Source organism: Astyanax mexicanus, chromosome 2 (assembly GCF_023375975.1).
Source record: "Astyanax mexicanus isolate ESR-SI-001 chromosome 2, AstMex3_surface, whole genome shotgun sequence".
Classification (NCBI taxonomy): domain Eukaryota; kingdom Metazoa; phylum Chordata; class Actinopteri; order Characiformes; family Acestrorhamphidae; genus Astyanax; species Astyanax mexicanus.
This window is the reverse complement of record NC_064409.1, coordinates 49,020,767-49,036,865: the sequence shown is the minus strand read 5'-3', so window position 1 is coordinate 49,036,865 and position 16,099 is coordinate 49,020,767. Positions and strand designations below refer to the sequence as shown.

Sequence of the window (16,099 nt, the reverse complement as noted above, 5' to 3'; positions counted from 1 at the left end):
TAATATTACAGCTCCCGGTAAACCAGTTAGGGAAGAGATCTGATACATTCTAAAGCAGGGGTAATCAGAGGAGGATGTATCAGGCTCCTTAAATGAGGATGATGGTAGAAACAGATGGTTTGAGAGCAGGATGACAGAGTAGCTGTTGAGGAAATACATATCTGAAGTTTAAATGTTTATGCAGCTAAAACCATCCGAACATTCCCAACTGTCTTTACTCTGTCTGTGATTTTGTTTTTAGAATATATATATATATATATATATATATATATATATATATATATATATATATATATATATATGTGTGTGTGTGTGTGTGTGTCTGTGTGTGTGTTTTTTGCTGTATCTTATATGTACAAGGCTGCAGTTCTGTTGCATCCAATCCAACTTCAAGTCCAAGTTACAGTGTAACTGCATCTGTTTATGTTAACATGAGCATATGTGATTAGAGCTTGCACATATGTTTATGTGTGTGAGAGTGTGTGACATGATGAACAGGGAGAAAGAGAGACAGAGAAAGAGAGAGAGAGCCACTCTGCTTGTGAAAAAGAGAGAAAAATCCAGGGAAAGACACTGAGAAACAGCAGGGTTTGTGCAGGCTGAGGGAAACTGAATGGCAGCTGGTGTGTGTGTCAATGTTTATAGAATATGCCTTTACTCCTGCCATAAATCTCCAGGCTTGTTCCTTTAGCTGGTCTCCAGTTACCAGCTGGGACAGCTCCCAGCGCTGGTCATGTGGCTACGGGTCTCCCCCCTGCCGAAACCTCCTCACTAACCCACGGCACCTTTTAAACCTGTCACACACCCTTACACGCCCTGTAGGTCTGCTTTATAGGGAAAGTGGAGCTGTGAAGTGACCTTGCTCTGGGGGGGGGGGAGTGATCTCACAAGCCCAGGCTTTTTTACAGGAAACGGTAGAGCTACTCATTCTTAAAACACCTCCAGTTCTCGAGATCAGAGTTTAATACTAATCTAGTCTTAGACTAGTCTTAAACTTTAATGCGACAATTAGGACACTTAAGCTAGTGTTTGTTGTCTCCAATTTTTTGTACTCCAGCTATGTGTCTAGTGTACCTAACAAGTAATAGAAGCTTATAACCACCAATTAGAATTGCAAAAACTATATAACTAAATCAATACATTGTCTAAAACTGTGTCAGACTGTTAATTATATTTAAATCGACTTGCCTATGCTGTTTTTGAGGGTATATGCCACACATTTGTCCATTTTTATTAACAGATGCTTTTGATCCAAAGATTAACTGTAGCATTGTAAAGTGAATTTACACTGCAGCTGGTTCTTTTTAAAGTGTGATCATTCCCTAAATCTCGATGCAAAATTTCAGTGAAAATATACAGACAATGCAATTGTGCATCACATAAATTGAGCATTAGGACTAATCTGTTATTACATGCAGATATTTTGCCACAAGAAAGCCAGGTGATTAAAAATGGAAGGATCAATTTTCTATGTACCAGTATCAGAAGACTTTCTGCCCAAAATTGCTATTAGATCATGAGAGCTGATCAGGGAGTGTGTTTACATCTGATTGTAGTGAAGTAAAAATCATACTTTGATTTCTTAAATTAAGACATGTATACGCTTACCATGATTTCTTTCACTATGCTCAGTCTGGGATCTGCACAAACATAAGTGGACACTCACTCTTTAAAATAAACAACCTCTGTGTCCACCTTTGCAGCAAAATACAGAACACTGTGAGAAGGGCAGTGTAAAAAAAGGGCATGAATAAAAATGTGGGTCTCATGGAAGAAAGCTCCAAAAAATTACCTATCCCGAAAATCCAGCTAATCTTAGCACCAAGAGTTGATACATGCAGAAAAAAATGTCCAAATTAAATATGTTTCTAAGCTTCAGGGAAACTCTATGTTTATGTTTAGGAAGAGGGGAAGGTTGCAGGACGTGATGATCAGATCAGACGCAGAAGGATCTTAGCTGGGCTTTGCCAGGCAATAAAAAGTGACTGCATTCAGTTTCGGGATGCCAGGCACGAGTTTTATGCCCCGAGCTCTTCTCTTAAAGGTCTCATGTTCGGACAGATGATGTTTGCACACATGTACGTTTTCCGTGAAACGGCCTTTGATCTTCGGCAGTGACGACAACACACGTTTAAAGGAAGACTGCAAATCTTTCATGCCATTCAAATGCCTGAGGCACGTCTGCGTGTAGTAATGAAGATAATAAAGTCAGACATAAGTAGGGTTGCAACGGTATGAGATTTTCACGGTATGATAACCGTCTCAGAAAATACCGCGGTATCACGGTTATCACGGTATCACAGTCTGTTACATATATTATTAAACTGTCCCTTAAAGAAATTACAACAAAGGTTTTTTGTTCAATTAACTATTTATTGTAGAAACCTGGAACAATAATATAGATAATAAATAAATATATATATATATATATATATATATATATATATATATATATCTACACACACACGTGTCACACATTACATGTACTCTAAAAAGTAAAGATCCTGTATTTAAAATATTCAGTACAATTATTTTAAATACAGGATCTTTACTTTTTAGAGTACATGTAATGTGTGACACGTGTGTGTGTATATGTGTGTGTATGTATATATATATACACACACATATATGTGTGTGTATATATATATACATATATATACATACACACACATACACACACACACACGTGTCACACATTACATGTACTCTAAAAAGTAAAGATCCTGTATTTAAAATATTCAGTACAATTATTTAAGTTTAAATTATTTAATATCTGATAAACTGAGCCTGGGTCAGTGTCTGATCAACAACTGTTGTAAACGTCCGTTTTACTGCCAAGTTGGTATATAACCAGATACTGCAGAAAGAGGGGATTTATTTCTGACATGATCCTCACAATAGAGATTTCCATTTTAAGGCTTTCACAGCGAGTCTGGTGTTAACATATGAAAAACAGGCACGTCAGAATTTGAAAATAAACGCATGTAAATGAATGGCGTCTTTCACATCCAGTCCGGCAGCACCTTTACACGGACACGTGAATCCGTCGTAGCACGCACTTCACGCCTGTACCCAAGTACCCAAATTTCGGATAACTCAGCGCTTTTGCGGGCGCTTACCGCATGGGTTGTGCACGACTACAAAGAGGTTTTATTTAGGTTCAGAGTAAAATTATAAACTAAACACATACTTTGCGCTGCGGTGTTCTCGGAGATGGGAGAACAGGTTTGACGTATGTTCACCTTTAGCTGTGACTTTACGGCCACATTGATTACAAATCGGATAACCATCCTCAGGTGCGTTCGGCGGATATCCGAAATAGTCCCACACTGCTGATTTTAGTTTAGCCTTTTTTTAGGCGGACGGAGATTTGTTTAGTCTGATGCACTTTCTGCTGTTCTCACCGCTGTGTGCTGAGGAGCTGAAGCGGAGCAGAGTTGCGCATGCGCGGGTGAGTTTCTCCGCTGGCTTGCCTTTTACCGGTAATAAGCAAACACACACGGTATGATAACCGTGCATTTTAATACCACGGTATACCGTGAAACCGGTTACCGCTGCAACCCTAGACATAAGTCAAACACTCGTGCTCACACTTCAACTATCTGCTTTTTTGAGAGTCAAATTAACATTTCATTTACCTGCATTTAAGTTCATCACCTGTGTGTGTGTGTGTGTTTGTGTGTGGCGCTTACCAACTGCTCTACTGTTATCTGTAGTGTATGAACAATGTTACCTTAATCCTTTCGGAATGTAGTCATGTGATGACTGGATTTCTAGGAAAGCAAATTTCTCACTAAATAGCTTTCACTTTCAAAAATCAAAAACACTGTATTTTCTAAACCAATACACGCTCATTTTAATGCCGATGTGAAAAGCTGTTGCTCACTCTCTTCACACACTGGCAGCTGTTAAATTACCTTCCTGAAATATTTGATAAGAATGTGCGTCTGTAAGAAGGTACAGTCTGTAAGTACCTGAACGTTAGAACAGTTTCTGTGGCTTTGGCTCTTGTAGAATGTTACATTTAAAAGGAAACAATGAATAAGAAATGTTGCATATCTAAAAGTAAATAAAGTAAAATGTTAATTTGTATTTAAATGTTTATGTTTAAATGTTATATGCGCATTTTGTATAAAAGTGCACATTTTGTTTGTCATTTTTGATGACACCCTGGTAACATTATAAAGGTTTTTGATGTTCTGAGTAACGATAAGTGAACAAATGATCTGGACTGACAAACAAATGTATTGAAAAAAAAGCAGCACGTCCCATGACTTTTGCCCTGTCCCACAGAAGTTAAAGAAAGCTGCTGTAGTGACCTGCGAGATGTGCATGTGGAGCCTCCTCCATCGATCATCTGCTGGTCATGATCATTACAACCCACACAAAAATTGGGAAAAAAAGTGTAAAATTTGAAATAAATTGTAATTGTTAATATTAGATAACAGCTCACAACTTACAGGTTTGGGTGTTTTCAAGCCGCCCTAATAATGCTATCCCACGACTTCTGGCATCTCACTGGATTTCAAACGGGTTTTTAAATTTTAAAATGTTTAAATAGACTGTTATACTGATTTTTTTTTTGTATAATCCGAAATTTTGAAAATACAAGGTTTCTAGAATGACAGTGACCATGTGCATCTGATATGTGTCCTGACTAAACGCTCTGTAGAAGCCCTTTAAAAAAAGCATGAGCTATTTTGCACCCAGCTGTTGCTTCAGGGATCAGTAAAGTGTGGTGAATGTCCATCTATTATGGTGCGCCTTAGTGGCATTATCCACTAATTATTTAGTCTCATTGTGCACAGGTAACAGCAACACACTCCATATGCTAATGTCACACCAGAATTATCTCTGGACATTTATTCAGCTCTTGTGTGCATACAGCAATGATGCAGCTGTTCAATAAACAACTTAAGCGGCAAATTGTCCCGTTATTAATATTCTCCTGAAACACTGTATAGACCAAAGTAATGGGACAGCTGTTCACTAATCTGAAATTTGAGTATTTGTTGGTTGAAAAAAACCTTTGCTACAGTTAAAGCTTGGAGCAAATTAAGCAATGGAACTAAATAAATATAAAAGCTGCATATGAGGTGAAGCTCTTTTGAACTATTATCACTGTGGGTTAATCTGATGATTTCTCAATTAATCGATTGATTGCTTGGTTTTCTTAAATTCTTAAAATAGAAACAAATAAGTGGAATTCTCAGTTGGGTTGAATTCTCTGTCCCGGTGTGATATCCATCTGTTCACAGTATGATAACCTTCCATTTTTGTGCCACAGGAACCCTTTGCAACCCTATAGCAGACAGAGAGAAAACTAAAAACAGAAATTCTAAACAAACACTGTGAGTTCAGAATTCACTAAAAAAGAATACAATTTGTGAATGAACAGCGTCTAATCTATCTATACTATGATCCACCAGTACATCAATAACTAATGAGAATGATTAACAGCATGAGAGAGTAAGGGAGAAAGAAAGAAAGGCCAAATGTCAGGGCTGGTGTAACTCACAGCTGTGTGTGTGTGTGTGTGTGTGTGTGTGTGTCATGCTGTCCACTGGGGCTGAGCCAGGAAGCAGTCATTCATAGGCAGAGTCTGGAACGCAGTCTTGGTCAGAGTGGACAGCCGTGGCTACCTAAAACCTGCACCACACACACACACACACACACACACACACCACCCTTGTACCCTCTCTGCAGAGGCCAGAAAAAGGTCGTAATGGACAGTCGATGTCATGCAAAGGTGCAGCAGCCTCACAGCACCCCGTACCTCATAAATCCGTTTGACCTCTCCAGTTCTCTCTCTCTCTCTCTCTGTACAGCTCTCTCTCTCTCCCACAGTGTGGCCTACCCCCTCTCCTCCCCTGCACATTCCTCTCATTCCTAAGCTCTGACTTCTCCTCACACTGAGTCCTGCATCTGCTCAGCACGGAAGGACGGGTAGGGGACACACACAAACACACACACATACACACACACAACACACACACACATACAAATTCACAGTCCATAAACTGACCTAAGTGGTCTGTGGTCTGTGAGAAATCTTTGGAAATCATTACAGTGTGGAGGAGCGGCTGCTTCCGTGCTTTTATTCTTGCAAACAAGCAGCAGAGCGGCTTATAAAGTAATGCCAGAGCAAGAGTGTGTGTGTGACAGAGAGAGAGAGAGGGAAGGAAAGGGCAGCAAAAGGAGATCCATCTGCTGCCCACACGTTCTCCTCTGGGATGAGAGGCGCATTACGTTTTCAGGAATCTGGAATCTGAGTGAGACTTCCTCTCTGACACAACACAACACAACACTGCACACACCGCATGTGTGTGTGTTTCCAGAACAACTCTGTTGTCTGTTGTGTGTTTGAGACAGGGCTGTCCAGATTACAGAATTTTGTCTCAATGCTCAATGCTAAACGATGTCATGTCAAAACAGTACAACAAAACCCCCAGGACTGCTTTACTGGACACTGAAAAAAAAAATGACCCTAAAAAATAAACTCCAGTGTCAGTGGTAAATATCCCATTTTCTCCCTAATTTATAAGGCCAACGCACTTATTAGGACTCCCCCTATCACTAGTGATGCTCCAACACCAGAAGGGAGAAGACTGACACATGCCTCCTCTGATACATGTGAAGTCAACGCCTCTTTTCCAACTGCTGCTGATACATCATTGCCAAGTAGCATCTCAGCACACTTGGAGTAAAGCGCAGGGACTTGGTTCCGATCAGCTCACAGACGCCCTGTGCTGCGGACATCACCCTTTGGAGTGATGAGGGGAGAGAGCGCCATCTACCCACCCAGAGAGAGCAAGGCCTATTGTGCTCCCTCAGGGCTCTGGCAGCTGATGGCAAGCTACATGAACAGGATTCAAACCAGCGAACTCCCGATCATTGTGGCACTGTTAGTTCACTGGACCACTCAGAGCCTCCATGGTACAATATTTTTTTTACCACTACTGACTCAGGCCTAAACTCACAGCAAAAAAGTGTAGAAATAAATCACTTCCAATTTTATTTTAAAACACTAAAAAGGCTTCTTAAAATAAATTGCAAAACATACACACCACTGAAAACCAAGTCTGATCTGGTCTCTCACAGACAGTCAACAAAACAGACAGACCAGCAGCCGGTCAGTGTGGCGGCCAGATAGACAAACAAATAAACAAACAAACAAGAAGCCAGACACACAGACAGACAGTGAAAGAGAGAGAGATGGGCATCTGAGCTGGGCTTGAAGACTCGGCTCTTCTCTCTTGAGGACACTCTGAAATCACATGTACACCCAAAGGTCAGGAGGAAGGCTAAAGTTACTGCAGGGGCCCATTTCAGCCACAGCCAGCAGACTGCACCAACAACAAGCCGCACAGTTCTGCTCTCCGCTACAATGGGTGTGACCCAGCTGCACCTCACCACTCTGTGTGTGTGTGTGTGTGTGTGTGTGTGTGTGTGTGTGTGTGTGTGTGTGTGTGTGTGTGTCTAAGAGATAGAGAGCAGGAAGGGGAAGTCATTATTAATACTGTGCTGTATTTTGACTAAATTAGCACTGTGACAGATAAGAGTCCTGAACTGGGCAGAGGGTGAGAAATAAAGACATAAATTGAATACAGAATAAAGTTTTTCACAGGTTTTTATTCATTTCGCCACTTTTTATATCACTTAAAATTGAAAAGCCTAAATGTGTTTTGCCTTCATTTTAAAATAACCAATTACATCTCTGAACATTTAAATAAAAAAGTACACTTCAAAAATCCATTGGCAAAAACTAGAATATATATATATATATAAATTGAGATAGCAAAACAATATTCCAGTGGGTTAAGCACATTTTTCTTAGTAAGAATTCTTAAAATTAGCAATCTCAAAATTAGTGCTGGACGATATGGCCAAAATTTATATCACCATATATTCCTTAATTTTGGTTGATACGATATAATTTCGATATCGATATAAATACTTTAAAGGCCTCAGAAAAACTGCGAAGAGTCCCTGCAATGGAAATCTGTACCTACTACTGTCTGAAAATTGTCTTTGAAGCCTCCTCTCACAAAAAACTATACAATAATTTGGAAATAAAAAAATTGTCAAAATGAATCAATGCTTACTTTTATTTGCATATAGCAAAATATAAACATGACATCTCTGTCAAACATAAACCTATAACCTATATACATATTACCAATATAAATAACTTTAAATTACAACAGAAGCAGAGCTTCTTATTCTTTTGTAAACAAATTTAACAGATCAAAACAAAAATGCTTCAACCAGGATAAGGAATACAAAAAGCCTTCATACACATTAAAAAGAAACATGATATCCCCGTCAAATAAGCTAAAAAAGTGCTTCAGTCTGAAAATATTGTATTTAGTGGAACTGCTTGAGGTAGTGGAACAGATTAGATGTATTAGCGCTGCTAGTCGGCACCACTCTCCGGCACAATCTGGAGCAAGCTGAAGTCTGAAGTTTGTCAGACCTGCAGGTGCACTCATTTTACATCTAAAATGTCCTGCGCTGAAGCCGAGCGGAGCCTAGCCTAGCCTATCTGGCTACGTGTCTGTGTGATTACGTCGTAAGGCACTGACATAGCCCCGCTACAGAGGCTGATTGTGTTCAGCTCTGCAGCGAACTGACGCCGGTAAAAAATGCCTGTCTGTGACAGATTTTGTAAATAATACATATCGATATACCATATATATCGTGATATCACTGTTATTGAAACATTTCTTATGACAATAATTACTGATAACGATTTATTGTCCAGGCCGATCTAATAAGACTTGACTCAAGAAAAATCCCTGATCTTATATCTTAAATGAGGACATAATAATCAGAATCGCTTGACTGGTGACTTTTATTTAACACTAAAATGAATAAAAGGGAACCCATGCTCTCAATCCCTCACTCCTACTGTGAGGCACTTAACTTTTTTAAACATTCTGGTAACATTGCTGCAATGCCACTTGTGTCGTCACTTGTAGAATAGGACAGAGTGTTTAAAAACTCCAGCAGCACTGCTGTGTCTGATCCACTTGTACCAGCACAACACACACTAACACACCACCACCATGTCAGTGTTACTCACTGCAGTGCTGAGAATGACCCACCACCCAAATAATAGCTGGTCTGGCTCTCTGTGTTATGGTCCTGTGGGGTCCCGAACATTAAAGAACAGGGGGAAAGGATACTAAAAAGATAATAAAGTATGCAAAGAAACAGATACAGGACTACAGTCCATAATTATAAAACTATATAAGTGCTCCAATATGCTCTGAAAACATGGACAGTGCATGTTGAAACAAAAAGATGGACATAATATTGTCACTGGACTGTGTGTAATAGACTAAAGAAATACATTTGGCAAGATAAACATTGGAAGACAAGAGAGAAGAGGGAGAGTGAGAGAAAAGGAAAAAAGAAAAAGAAAGATAAAGGTAGAGAGTGGAAAGATAAAGAGATATACAAATTAAGAAAGAGTATTAAAGCAGAAAGCCATTGAAAATGAAAGGAAGAAAAAAGGGAGAGGGAGCTAGAGAGTGAAAGATGGGGAAAGGGAGATCAGAGCTCATTAGACCTCATCCTCACCCACAAATGAATCTCTCACTAACTTGGTAAAGTTAGAGTGTAGGTGAGGGTTAGACTGATTTTTCCATCTCTCTCTCTCGCTCTCTCTCTCATGAGAAAACTAATTAGACCCAGAGCAAATAGGCAGCAGTGAAGGTAAATATCTTCTCTTTGGGGAATCGCAGTGATGTTCTCCAAATGTCAGTCAGAGTCAGAGCTGTATGGTCTCTCTTTTGTACATGAAAACACTTCATTATGAGCTGCTGTGAGGTGGGCTTTATCTTTTAAAACCTGTTTCAGAAAACTTTCAGGTTCCCTGTCAGCCCTTTTCAATTCCAGCACTCTGTTTTTCCCATCTCGTAACAAGTGTCTGACAGGTGGAGAAGTACATAATTTAGTTATCTTGCTGCTGGATGATTGGGAGCTGTTAAGCCATGGTAAATGTGTTTGGTGGCAGCAGTCGGGTGTGTAATTTTACGGGCCGGGCGCGAGAGAGACAGACAGAGAGAGAGAGAGTGGAGGGTGAAGGCATTACAGCGCAGCAGTCGTAGAAGCCAAGAAATGTTTTCATTGGCAAAGCCCTTCAAATTTTAGCCCACTGCACCAACAGTGAGACAATCTCCGTGACGCTGCAGTGCTTAACAAGATAATAACTCAAACGAGAGATGAGCATAATGGCCATGGGTATGCTCGGAATTGTGGGAAAAAATGTTTGAGGAAACGCACAGAGAATCTCCAAGAAACGTCAGTCTGTCCTGCTGGACCGGCGGAGGAATGTGGTCAGATTTACACAAATTCTTACAGTCGATACGCCTCGACTGCATCTGCCTCTCCGGCATTCACCACTGCACTGCACAGGGTGAGAAGAGTCGCCACGCTTTAATGACACAGTCTGCATTACACAATGCACACAGTCATCAATGCGATTACTGCTAAATTCTTTCAACACAGCACATAGTTGCAATGAATGAAGTTCTGTTTGGATTCCTGCTAACAGTCCTGGCAGAGTGACAACATTTAATATCAACAATTTAATTTCCAAATATATCATTGTATCACAATATTTAACGTCATGTTTTTAAAAATTATGATTTGGACTGTAGACTGCTGGACTGGATTGTTTCCTAATGAAATTGGTAACATGGAAATTCAAAGAGCAAAAACAGATTTATTTATATTTTATATAATTCAAAGGAGTGACTACAGGTTTGAGAGTCAATGCGAAGTAACTGCCCTGACGTACAGGATATGTGTGTGAGGCATCCTACATTAATGTGGATGTTGTTTCTCCCAGAGTCGCTTGTCTCTTTGCACAGACAAGTCTAGCCAGACGTGGAGCGGCACGGTGGCTTAGTGGTTAGCACATTCGCCTCCCAGCACTGGGGTCTTGGGTTCAAGTCCCTATCTGGGTGGAGTTTCCATGTACTCCCTGTGTCTGCGTGGGTTTCCTCCGGGGACTCAGGTAAATTGGATACTCTAAATTGTCCAGAAAAATTGATTACTCTAAATTGATCTGGTGTGTATGTGTAAAGTGTGTGGTTTGTGTGTGTGTATGTGTAAATGTGTATGTATGACTGTGCCCAGATATGGATTGGCACTCTGTCCTGGGTAATTGCTGTAGTGCCCGATGCAGTCCTCCAGGTGGACGGTCGTTTCTGGTTGAGAGTACGCTGTGTGCTATTGGCTGCCGCTTCTCACCGGTGTGTGGATGAGTGTTAATGTGTAATGTGCTTGTGTGTAAAACGTGTTAATTGTAAAAGCGTCCTTGGGTTTCTAGAAAGGCGCTATATAAGTTGAAATTCATTAATTCATTCAAACATTTGGGAGTTGCTGCATGGCACAGTTAATCTTACAGAGCAAGTCCCACAAAGTGGTGCGAAGCTTCCAATAAAAAGAGAGTATTTGTAAAACTGGGTGTTGTTTTTATGTTGAGATGGTGTGCTGTCGACAGCTGCATGAATGAAACTAAAGTAACTTATAAATTTAGTTACTTTTAAGGTCAAGTAATTTTTAAGTAATCAGATTACTAAGGTAACATTGCCATCATTGCATGCGACGGTGTGGATTTGTTTAAAGAATTTTAAATGTCGACACAGCTTCATAGATGCAATGTCCCATCCATCACCCACTATCAGGCCACAAACTCCACAAACCATGAGCATGCTGGTCAGTTTTTAACTTCTGTCATAAGATAACACCTCACGATACAGATTTGGGCACTCTCAACCCGTACCCTGAATTGACACTTCAATTAACATACTGCTTGTACACATACAGTTGTGGTCAAAAATTTACATACACTTGTAAAAAAACATAATGTTATGGCTGTCTTGAGTTTTCAATAAGTTCTACAACTCTTATTTTTCTGTGATAGAGTGATCGGAACACATACATGTTTGTCACAAAAAACAGTCATAAAATTTGGTTCTTTCATAAATTTATTATGGGTCTGCTGAAAATGTCACCAAATCTGCTGGGTCAAAAATATACATACAGCAACAAAATTTGTCAATTTTGGTGATGTAGCGAGTTGTGTCAATCAAATTAGCTTCATGTCATGGCCTCTTCACTTCTTGTAAGTGATTCTGATTGACTACAGCTGTTGACTTCTCATGAGCCCATTTAAATAGGGCTCATTTGACCCAGTGATTAGACTCAGCTACAAAAGCTACAATGGGAAAGTCAAAGGAACTCAGTGTGGATCTGAAAAAGCGAATTATTGACTTGAACAAGTCAGGGAAGTCACTTGGAGCCATTTCAAAGCAGCTACAGGTCCCAAGAGCAACTGTGCAGACAATTATACGCAAGTATAAAGTGCATGGAACAGTTGTGTCACTGCCACGATCAGGAAGAAAACGCAAGCTATCACATGCTGCCGAGAGGAGATTGGTCAGGATGGTCAAGAGTCAACCAAGAATCACCAAGAAGCAGGTCTGCAAGGATTTGGAAGCTGATGGAACACAGGTGTCAGTCTCCACAGTCAAGCGTGTTTTACATCGCCATGGACTGAGAGGCTGCCGTGCAAGAAAGAAGCCCTTGCTCCAGAAAAGGCACCTTAAGACTCGGCTGAAGTTTGCTGCTGATCACATGGACAAAGATAAAACCTTCTGGAGGAAAGTTCTCTGGTCAGACGAAACAAAAATTGAGCTGTTTGGCCACAACACCCAGCAATATGTTTGGAGGAGAAAAGGTGAGGCCTTTAATCCCAGGAACACCATGCCTACTGTCAAGCATGGTGGTGGTAGTATTATGCTCTGGGGATGTTTTGCTGCCAGTGGAACTGGTTCTTTGCAGAAAGTAAATGGGATAATGAAGAAGGAGGATTACCTCCAAATTCTGCAGGAAAACTTAAAACCATCAGCCCGAAGGTTGGGTCTTGGGCGCAGTTGGGTGTTCCAACAAGACAATGACCCAAAACACACATCAAAAGTGGTAAAGGAATGGCTAAACCAGGCTAGAATTAAGGTTTTAGAATGGCCTTCCCAAAGTCCTGACTTAAACCCCATTGAGAACATGTGGACAGTGCTAAAGAAACGGGTTCATGCAAGAAAACCATCACATTTAGCTGAACTGCACCAATTCTGTCAAGAAGAGTGGTCAAACATTCGACCTGAAGCTTGCCAGGAGCTTGTGGATGGCTACCAAAAGCGCCTAGTTGCCGTGAAAATGGCCAAGGGACATGTAACCAAATACTAATGTTGCTGTATGTATATTTTTGACCCAGCAGATTTGGTGACATTTTCAGCAGACCCATAATAAATTTATGAAAGAACCAAATTTTATGACTGTTTTTTGTGACAAACATGTATGTGTTCCGATCACTCTATCACAGAAAAATAAGAGTTGTAGAACTTATTGAAAACTCAAGACAGCCATAACATTATGTTTTTTTACAAGTGTATGTAAACTTTTGACCACAACTGTACATGTATAGTGTATCTCCTGTTCAGTGTGTCTTAATGCACTGAATTTGCAGCTTGTTGTGTTGTATGAAAACCATCAATCAAATCAATCACATTAAACAATAAGCAATAAACCTTTCTGATATTTCTGATCTCTATTGTTGTGTGAAACCTAAAGAGGTATTCCAGTATGGACTGTATCAGTATTGTCTCAACTCAAAGGGCTGTCTCCACGACTGAAGAACACAGAGCGAGTCAATCTGAAAAGAGCTACAGTATGAGACCAGTATGGCCACTTTTTTAAAGGGATATAGCTAAGCTGCTGAGCATCTCAAAAGCACATTGCAACAATGTTAACACATACTTAGGGCCCAAGGAATGGTCAGCTTATTTCCCCCTCAGTCTTTTCCTGACATTGCCTTTCACCGCCTGCCTTTAAAGCTGTTTCTGCAACATGTCTGATACTATGGCCCTAACTGAACACTGCAGAAGTTTAACCCTGGTGATTTTCATTAGCACTGGACTGTGTGCTGCAGGCCACAGCTGACCATGTCAAAAGTGCAACACTAGGGTTAAACCGTCTCCCTCTAATCCCAGTAAACATAGTACTGTCTGCTCTGTTACTGTATAACTGTATCACTTATCAGCATTTTGTACTGAAAACTATCTGCCCAATAAGTCCTATTTTTCATTCTTACATTATAAAGGACTGTGCTGAGCAGATCATATTACCCCATGTACAATGCCAGAGTGGCGTAATTAGATTGGTAGAAACATAGCATTACAAACCAAACAAGTGCTTTGTGGTGTTGGGTCTGAAACATTCTCTTCTCCACAAAGTGCAAGTGCTGGTTTTGAACTCTGCAATCCAGCTCATAAAGTAAGTTACTAAACCATCCAGATATGATAGGTCAAAATTTCGGTTATAAAATGACAAAGAAAGTGCCCCAAGCAAGAGCTATGTATTCCTTATTGTTAGTGCTTACAACAGTTTATAAAAAATATTTGGTAGGAAGCTAAAGGCCAATTAATGCTTCTGCTTCAAATCTATGCAACATCCTACACACAGTCTATGCATGCCCTATGACTACCCAACATGTAGCTGCATTGCCTACACCATATCCTACACTGTAGCCTAATGCATGTGATTCCACGTTGCAGAAATGCAGACTGCACCAACTGCAATGTTGCTGAATGGATTTTTGATGATGTTTAGTTCATTGGACAGAAAGGGTCATGAAAAAGCCTTTAGTTCATTTTGTTTTTGTATTTTGTAGGGTTTATTGTCTTTATCATGTCAAGAAGGTCATGCTCTTTCCATTTTTTTAGAAATATTTGGAATTAAAATGCATCCATTATTCCCTCTATACGCAAAATTGCTAAACAATCTTGACACAGTTGAACAGAGGTGTTCTTACATTAACCATGATCTGCACACCTTTGTTCACTGTTGTTAAATCCATCAGCCAACAGAACACTTATTTACAATAATGCATTTGGCTTGATCAGATGTTTCTTTAAAAACCTCTGATGTATTTTTTTTGTTCAGATATTGCAGTAGAACAGTGCACCACCACTCCAGAAGCTTCCTAAAAGTTTTTATGCAGTCAAACAGGGTTTTGATTTGTCTTTCTAGCAATCCTACAATGGGTTACTAGGAGAGTTTCTTGGTCTTTGTTATTTGTGTAATGTGCAATTTTACACTGACATGCCACAGGTCATGAAATCAGTCTGTAATTTAGTCACATCATTAACTTTAAAGTGTGCGGGCATTTAACATTCTTCAATTCACAGTGCCACCTGTGAACCAAGAATACATCATAGAAGGCATTATTACTCACAGTGGACAGTGCAGTGGGTGGTAATAATTGTGACCATCAATGTCTGGTTAGAATTGTCCGTATGAGCCGACAAGATACTCCGCATTTAACGCAGGAGACCCCACACACATATCCCACATGTAAATGCAGCATTACCTGCAGAATTACCTGCAGCATTAACATTCATTTTTTTAGCTTCCATGGGATATGTTATGTCAGTGCAAACAAAATGCATTTGGCTTTTTTATATGTTTCTGTAAAAATGCCTGATGCTAAATTTTGTGGCAAGGATACAGAAGGTTTTATTCTCATTACTTTGTTTGTAAATGTCTTATTTGTTCAGGTGCTGCTGTAAATTGGAACAGTGCATCAACACTCCAAAAGCTCATAGCGTTAATATTAACTGGCATTTTAAATAGCAACCTGAAAATGCATTATTTTAGCCTTCCTATAGCCCCCTCCGGGTTTGTGGACTTTTATTGTTTTAGGTTTCTAAGAGCTATGCAGCTGCTTAGAGGAGTCCATGGCCACAGATTGATTGGATTAAGTTTTTTTTAAAGCTTTGCAGCTTTGCCACCTGGTCTTTCCAGACAATTAAGGTATAAGGCCTTGGTAAAAGTTTTCTGAGAGCTCAAATCTCTTGGGGTTCCCTAGTGTTTGCATGGTGAATTTTTTTGGAATGTACAACTGTGCAAAAAAAAAACAATTAACCAAATAATCTTACAGTTTGTAATACTAATAACAAGCTTACTTTGCAATTTAATGTGTGGTTCGGCATATGCGATGATTTAGGTATGCAGCTACACTAGCCTT

The 16,099-nt window shown here is 39.9% G+C and overlaps 1 protein-coding gene across 2 annotated transcripts in view; it reads right to left on the bottom strand.

Annotated features, from left to right (window-relative positions):
* Positions 1-16,099, bottom strand: part of LOC103024360 (transcriptional enhancer factor TEF-3) — a 34,139-nt gene that overhangs the window by 15,603 nt on the left and 2,437 nt on the right. The gene's annotated exons all lie outside the window — the stretch shown is intronic.